Source organism: Oreochromis niloticus, linkage group LG15 (genome assembly GCF_001858045.2).
Source record: "Oreochromis niloticus isolate F11D_XX linkage group LG15, O_niloticus_UMD_NMBU, whole genome shotgun sequence".
In the NCBI taxonomy this organism is placed as follows: Eukaryota; Metazoa; Chordata; class Actinopteri; order Cichliformes; family Cichlidae; genus Oreochromis; species Oreochromis niloticus.
In genome coordinates, this window is record NC_031980.2 from 20175642 (window position 1) to 20183872 (window position 8231).

Sequence of the window (8231 nt, forward strand, 5' to 3'; positions counted from 1 at the left end):
GAAAAAAGTTGTGCCAGTCTTCATGATGGCAGCACTGACAAAACTCAACCACAGAGACAAAAATCAATACTTTATCTGTTTAATGCAAACCCAATTAAACTGCTTTCTCATCCATAAAGAGCCTGTCATCTAATTTAACTCGCATCCAAAAATGCTTAAAAGAGGTTTTGGTGGTTTTTTATTCCTGTTGTTCCAATCACTTTAGGCTGGAGCCACAGAATGGAGAGTCTCAGATGCTCAGTATCTTTTATTTATACTCAGAAAAGGGAAGAATAATTTGTGAATAATGGTGTTTATGTAGCCTCTAAAGAAAATTTGAGCACCAAAAATGAGAAAATTGTATCCAGCAGCTCTACAATCACCTTATTTATGTGCATCTCAGCTGGAAGGTCATTCAAAATTCTACCAAAAATATCGTCATCAAACAGGTATATAATTATAAATGTCAACCTATTTCTTGAATGCTTTGGTAAATATGATGTTAATTACATACACAACCATGATGTCAACATATCTACTCTAATATGAATGTAGAAAATGAAAAAGAAAAGCTCATTTAACTCGTTTAACAAATAAAACAAAATAAACCAAATTATTATGGCTTTATTTCTAATTATTCTACATGATAATTACAAAGCACTTGGGGCTGTTTTGTTTATAGTTCAGTCGTGGTATACACTAATTTTTTTATTTATTTTTTACAAGACTGCACATTGAAATTTATGGCATGGCTTTGGGGAGAGCACTTTACACATTCAGCATGACACCTTTTCATTTTTCTAAGCTATATCCGGTTTGGTTGCTTCATCCTGCACCTTTGCTGAACTCCATGAAACCCGTCGTTATTGCTTATTTCAAGTACAATAAGCAAATCTCTGTAGACGAGTTTATAAATTCTCACAGCAAGCCTGAAACCACGAGAGCAGAGGCTGATGAATGCGCCTGGTTTGGGGATTACATCATCATTTAAAATGTAGCTTTGGGTGTCCGTATACTAGCACAGAGGCTAGCTGCATTGTTCCTTGAAGCCATTTGGATTAAATTAATGACAGTTTATGGTCAGATGGAGTGGGGCTTGTTTCACTCGGTGTGTTTGGTGAGGCAGATGCTTTCACTCCCCCCCTCCCTCCTTTCTTAGAGGAGGACGGGGCGGATGAAAAGCGGAGGGAGGACGGAGCTGGAAGCTGAAACTGAGGATGTAAAAACCCGGCTTCATCTGACTCCCTCTCTTTCAGAGGACCACCCCCTCCCCTATCCTCTCTCCTCTCTCCATCTGACTGCGCCCAACTTCTCTCCCTCCATCCTGCCGTACAGCTACACGGACTGCACCCAGCACGCACAAAACCTGATTTTGAAGGGTTCGGGATATTTGCTTGACTCTTGTACTCTTTATGGGTCTGGACTATTTGTACTTTAAAGAGTGTTCTCTGGAAAGAGAAAGAGAGAGAGAGAGAGAAATACCGCCTATTCAGCTCGTGTGCAGAAGAAGGACGATCCGACCTCCGCATCCCCCGCAACATCCCTCCGCTTCCTCCGCATCCTCAGCATCCCATCCCTGAGAGGACCTCCAGAGAAGAGGACCGCGGACCAAGTCGCAAATAAAGCCGGTTTACATCGTTCTGTCACCGGCCCCACAGAGCCTCAAGAGTCGGTGTGTTTAATGGAGGTCTGGGCTGCCTTTTTATTTATTTATTTTTAAACATCAAACAATAAGAACGTGCTCGGTAATGGCAAAAGAAATAGATACCTGCGCCATTTATCCTGCACCCTGCCGCTGAAAGGTATTGTTGTTGTTCGGTGTTACACACATTTATAGCACATTTGATCGTTGTAAAGCTAAGGTATTATAGGCGTTGTGTGTGTGTGTGTGTGTGTGTGTGTGTGTGTGTGTGTGTTTAAAAACCCTTTCATCTGCGCTTTGCTCCTGCGAAAGCCGCAGTGTGCTGTCGTGCTCTGCGGAACTTCTCTTTTTTTCTGTTTCTGTTGCGAAAAAAAGAGCGAAATTCTGCATTCACGCCCAAATCCATCCACAAATACTGCACCAGATGTAATATTTAACTCTGGCAGGCCGTGGTGTTTTCTGGTAAATTTGATGCTGTAATTGGAAAAACGCAAAAACGAAAATCTTTATTGTGTTTTACTGTCTGTTAGACCAGTTTTTGCAGGCTGTAATTTGACTTATTCGGTGCCTGCAGTCGTGTATTGCTTAAAAATGTTCAATATAAGCTCTAACACACACACACACACGCACACACGCCCGACCCCCACAAAGGCAACCATCCACCCCCTCCCTCCCCTCTGCAGTTTTAGCCTACATGAGCTATCTGGGTCATTAGCATTTCAGCGGTTAATGAGGCTGCAGATGGGTCCTCCTCTCTGCCGGAGAGCCGCTGAGCAGCACAGATGATGCTGATGCTGCTGCTTTTCATCTGCACAAATCAAAAGAAGAGGCTACATGTCCTGATGCCCCCCTGCCCCCCTCCTCTTTTTTTCTGTTTAGCTGACAGGATGGTGTACTCATGTGGGATGAGAAGTAAAATTGCAGCAGCAGCTTCCTCCCCTGCAGCTGTGTCACTAATGCAGTGCTGTATAAGAACGTACATTATGGCTGCTGCTGCTGCCGGATAATGGAGGATGATGCTTTAATGGTCCGCAGTGCTGCCGTGTTTGTGAATGATTTAAAACTGCACATCTCTGCAATACTTTTTACACATATACTGTATTATTTTAGATTTTTTTTTTTTTTTTTTTTTTTTTTTTTTTTCCCCTAAAGTCTTCCAGTAAGCCATTATTGGTTTCCACTCATCCGGGGGTATGAAAATCAATTTGCAGAGATTTTTACACTTACTCCATGCAGTCAATCAATTTCAGTGAGCACCATGTCTGCGTTTAATGCAGCTTAAGATGCATTACTGTTGCATACAGCGCAACTAAAAAGCAAAAAAAGGGTGAAGAAAAAAAAACTGAGGGGGGTCACATGATGTTAAAAAAATCATTTTACATTGAACAAAATGTTAATCTTTTTTTTTCAGGCCTCCAGAAATCCTTCAGATGACACTTTTTGTGGAACTTCTGCCAAATTAAGCCAATGAAATGACAATACCAGTAGAGATTACATTACTTCAAGCGTGCTAGAAGCCAAAAGAGGAGATTGAAGCGATAAATATTCAACTGATTTAGATGGATTTTGACATGACTTTTAGTCACAGGGCTAAAATCTGCAAACTGTCCATATACACAGCGGATAAACTGACTGTCACTGAACCATTTCTAACACTGCATCCATTTACATCTCAGGGAAAAGAAAGATATGCACACACAGTCACATTTATGCCTATGCTTGGACCACTACAGGGTCCTCCTGAGCTGCTTCTCTGTGTGTGGACTGCAGGAGGAGACAAAGCACTGCAGAGGAGCAGAGCTGAGTGAAAAAACCTTGCCGTTATTGTAACGAACCACTCTTTTGCTTTAACAATAATGTATTATAACGCTGTCAATAGATTGCATTCACAATATCCAGTACAATCAGCACCAATATCATCATAAATGTTGCTGTCAGTGTAATTTGATCAGCTGTATTCAATTTGTAAGGCAGTTTTAGCAGCATGCGGAGGCATTATAAATAATCAGTGCAGTCATAGTCAATATAACCCAACGGTGACAATAAAGCGTTCACTATATTGGTGTTTAATAAATTTATAGCCCACTGAGTGTCATGGGAGATTTACAAGCTCAATATATTGAAATTTGTTTATCTGTTTATAGAAATACATTAAAGAGGAACCCCCTCTGCGCTTGATAACTTGGCAGCAATTTTATTTTCTGGAGTGCTGCTGTTGCAGAAAAACTACTGAGACAGATAAGGAGGGGAATAAAGAGGATGTGATTCAGTCAAGCTGGACAGAGAAAGCTCTAGTAGGGTAAAGTAGGACAGAGCAGTGCTGGGGGAAAAAAAAAAAAAGAAAAACAGTGGTAAAAATGGACTCACTGGACGTTAAAGCGAGGTGCACAAGACCACAGCTGCATTGAAAAAAAAGAAGCAATAAATGCATGAAAACTGTACAGAATCACGATGTTGTGAGTCAGATGAGAACAAAGGGGAATAAGAGAAATATGGGTTGTCACTCCTCGTGTTCACAGCGGACCTTGATTTAAATGTCCATACAATTAAGGCACGCGGTGAATGCCAAGAGAGCGACCAAATATCAGCCATCACAAACACTTATTTGAGTGTTCACGTCATGCAAAGACGTTAAGATGCATTTCCAGTTTCTCTAACATGGCTGTCTTGACGGTAGACTGGGTAAGATGTTGCAGTACCACCACAGACCACTAGTGCACATATATGATGCTTTTTTTTATATAAGACTTTCTTAAAACGTGTTCTTTTATTATTTTTAATTAAAAATTATTAGATATAAGATTGTTCTCATATTTTTCTTTCATGCCGTTACAACCCTACCCTTAATTAAGACTTAACTATGACAGCGCCTTCTAGTGTCCTAATTACATGAGCTTATATTTAGTGAGTGTAGTATTATAGCGCCAGTATTAGGAGGAGGTCGGGGTGGATGGATAGGTCTAGGATTCTGCTGTGTGATTATCTTATTTAAACCAAAAATGTAGAATTTATTTTAACCCTTATGTTCTTCTAAACCCGAATCAAAAGATTTGAAATAATAGAGTGTTTTTTGCCTTTAATCTCAGTTGAAAATCACTGAAACTGGAGTAGAAATTTGGTTAGAGAGTAATATGAATTCAATTTCCTGTCAAATTAAAGGATTAAATACAGTTTAGCATAAAGTGCTATCATTTCCAGGCTCTTGAAAGTGTCTAATGCCACATATTGCAAATGTTTTCAAAAGTCATGCTTGTAGCTAGCTGAGTTGTGCCAATTGGGGTTAAATATCAGCATGCTCACATGTGCCAAATTTGGAGAAGTATATGTGCAGATTTGGCCCAGTTTAGACTGAGAAATGACATTTATTTCTACTGGCTGGCAGAATTAGGAACATTTCAACCATGGGGTGCTGCAGGAAGGGACTAATATTTTGTAACTGAATGCCAACCACCAGTGAGCATTCAAAGAATCAGTATATACAGAGATTACTCCAGAGATTGTGCCCAATTAAATGCTCACTAATAATGAACTTCAAGATAAAACTAGTCAGTAGTTTTATTTACAAAGGCCTAAATCCAACCAGATCATTTCTATCCTCACCTTCGGGTAAAAGAAAAATCCTCAAAAACTAATTAAATGAACGAGATAACGCTGAAAGACACGAGATAAACACTTAAAAATGTCTCGTTAACATCAGCAGAACACATCAGTTCATTCTGCTTTCATTACCATCGCTGCTCTGTTGCGTCTCGCTTACATCAGCCTCCTAAATCCTAAGAAATCCACTATAATTTGTAGTCTTTGAGACTTTGAAAGCTGTCTGACATGCAGGTCTAGTTAATGTCCTCACTGAAAGATCTGATTAATTATGTTCTAAAATGAGATTAGATTTAAATGAGATTGGAAGCACTGATTTGAAAAAAATGGAAAAGGGTGTGAGCAGCCGGGTTAATACCCACCACTAATTAATGCCCTGTGTTTACGGATTAAAATTCAAAATGGAATTAAAAGTATGGACAAAGCGGGTCTGCTGAAGGCTTTAATAATGTATGCTTCACTCACATGCATGTCTATAACGTGTAACATGTAATATTAATAGGAACCAAGTGCAGCTACGCTGTTCCTGTGCTTCCTGTTAATTTCCTGTCAGCCTGTATGAATCCACCCTGGCATGCTTTGCTTCAGTGCTGCAGGATTGTGATTAAAGTAACTGTGTTTCACATGGGTCTCATTTGTTATGGTTCTGACATGCAGACAAGGCCAACAAATACTATACAAGAGGATAAAGCCTTCTGATATTGGATGGAAAACAGCAGCAGAGCAACTGCAAGTAATGCAAATAGGAAGAGATTTTAGGCTTAAAATCTTTCATAGAAAAAGGATATTTTTGGACTTCAGAGCAAAAGACTCCCAGCGCCTCCAGGCTTTGTTCCCAGTATAATTAATGCTTGCTTGTATAATTATTGCTGTCCAATAAGCACTTTTTGCTCTGTGTGAAATAAGAGAATACATTATACGGGTGTAGGTGAAGATTTTCTGATCCACAGTAGAGACAAGGATAGCAGCAGGACAGGAAGTCTCCCGAGTTATCACTTACTAATGCATTTTCCCCAAACACAGACTGTATCGATCAAGGATGTATAGTTCCTCTGCTGGGAATGGAGGTCGTACACTGGATATTTACTGTATGCTGTTCTGAACATGCACAGACAGTGAATTTAATCACTCTGTTGCATCTAAATGTGTTTTCTTCGGACTGTGAATTTTGAAAATAAAGTATTCTTTAGCTGATTTCAGCTTGTTAAATTATATAAAGAACCATGTTTTTTGTTTTTTTACTGTACCATAATTTGCTTAACTCTGGGCTTTTATTAGATGAGCTTAAATATCTGTAAAAAACAAACAAACAAACAAATAAAACCTTCTCCTTCTTCAGAAACTGCCATGTATGTGGGAAAATATGGACGCATGGATTGTGAGTGTTATATGGGCACAGATTAGATCTTGGGTTTGACAGCTGAAAGATGAAACAGATGATTAATGTACACGCACTGCAGAAAAAGACACCATGATTGCATTACAGTTTATCCTCTGGCTGAATTCTTTTTATCCCAGTATTTTTTTTTCTTATTTGATTAAATAAAAGTAACCAAATCAATGTGCTGCAGTTTCCCTCCACACTTATTTACAGCTTTTGCACTTTTCTGCTATAGACATGTTTTATTTGTTGGCTGCGGTATAATTTTTCAAGATTTATATACTCGGATCAACTGTTCAAGCACTGTGGTTAAATAATTTCAAAGCAGTCAGTGTTACGTGTCTGTGTGTGCTGTTTGTCTATTGTATGTTCTCAGGGACATAATGATACCCCAGAGTGTCTTATAAAGATGCTAAACAATAAAATAAAATTTTAAAAATGACCTTGTTTTTGTCTTTCTTCTTTTTGTTTCATTTCTTATATATTTAATGAGAACCTACCTTAACTTCTGTCACACAGTTTTAGTTGTGGATCTCCATATTAAATGGCAAAATCTTCATATAATGATGTAGGGGTTTCCTGTGAGCCAAAAGCTCAGGCTTCAGACTCCTCTAAATGCTCTATTGATTATATTTGACAACAGTGAGATGCCTTAATATGGTCATATTAGCTAGTTATATAGCATGGAAGCCCCACCCACCTGCAGGCAAAATCTTGTGTTTGTGAAGGGCAGTGATTTCAAAGAAAGCTGGATTAAAAAAGAAGGTGGTCTTAAAGGGAGAGGAGCTAAAATGAACTGAGGGCTCACACAAGCCAGAACAGGTCTTCTTCTTCTCCTCCAATCCATGTCCAAGTGTCCTTGGGCGAGATACTGAAGTCCAAATGGGTCCCAGTGCATCCAGCATAGAGTGCACATGCAATAATAGAAAGCTCTTAATGGTGTAGAATAAAGCACTGTATGAATGAATGGGTGAATGCAGCTTAGCAATAAGCGCTTTGAATGCTCAGAGTAGAAAATTTTTATAAGTACCAATCCAAATACCAAGACCCAGTAAAGGATGAATAAGGATGAGTTTGAACCAAAGCTACTGCAAAATAAAAAATATGGAGCTCAGTAGGTTGATTTGAACTACATTAAAAAGAAAACACGCACACACACACACACAAACACACACACACAAAACCACATCAGCCGTTTGATGATTTCAACATATGCACTGTAAACCTTTGTGAAAGAATCTTAGAAATAGACTGTTTTTTCCATTTTTTAGGTGATATTTATTGTATCATGCATATAAACTAAAGGCTCATGTCGAGGTCTAACAACTGATTTATGCAATGTTTACAGAGAACAGCAGAAACAAACTGGCGTTTTTGTTTTCATAATCACCGCCCAGAGGAACTCATCAGACGCGTAACCTCAGAAAGATGAACAAATTTTCCTGCTTTTACAGCTCTGAGCTGCTTTTCAGTCTTCTCACAATAAAAACGAATAAAAGAGGCTGAGGAACGCAGGACTCATTGTTAAAAGCCTTTCTCGAGTATGATCCTAATAAGCCGAACCAGAATGAACCTGTTTCCTGAAGAGCCGAAGATCTCTCTAAAGATCCTTTAAAAGAGGAAGACAAGCAG

At 39.0% G+C, this 8231-nt stretch overlaps 1 long non-coding RNA gene across 1 annotated transcript; it reads left to right on the forward strand.

The window, feature by feature from the left end:
- Positions 1 to 1070: 1070 nt before the first annotated feature.
- On the forward strand, positions 1071 to 7041 carry LOC112842513 (uncharacterized). Its single transcript, XR_003214318.1, has 2 exons — positions 1071 to 1781; positions 3033 to 7041. It is a non-coding gene; the product is annotated as an uncharacterized LOC112842513 (long non-coding RNA).
- Positions 7042 to 8231: the final 1190 nt, after the last annotated feature.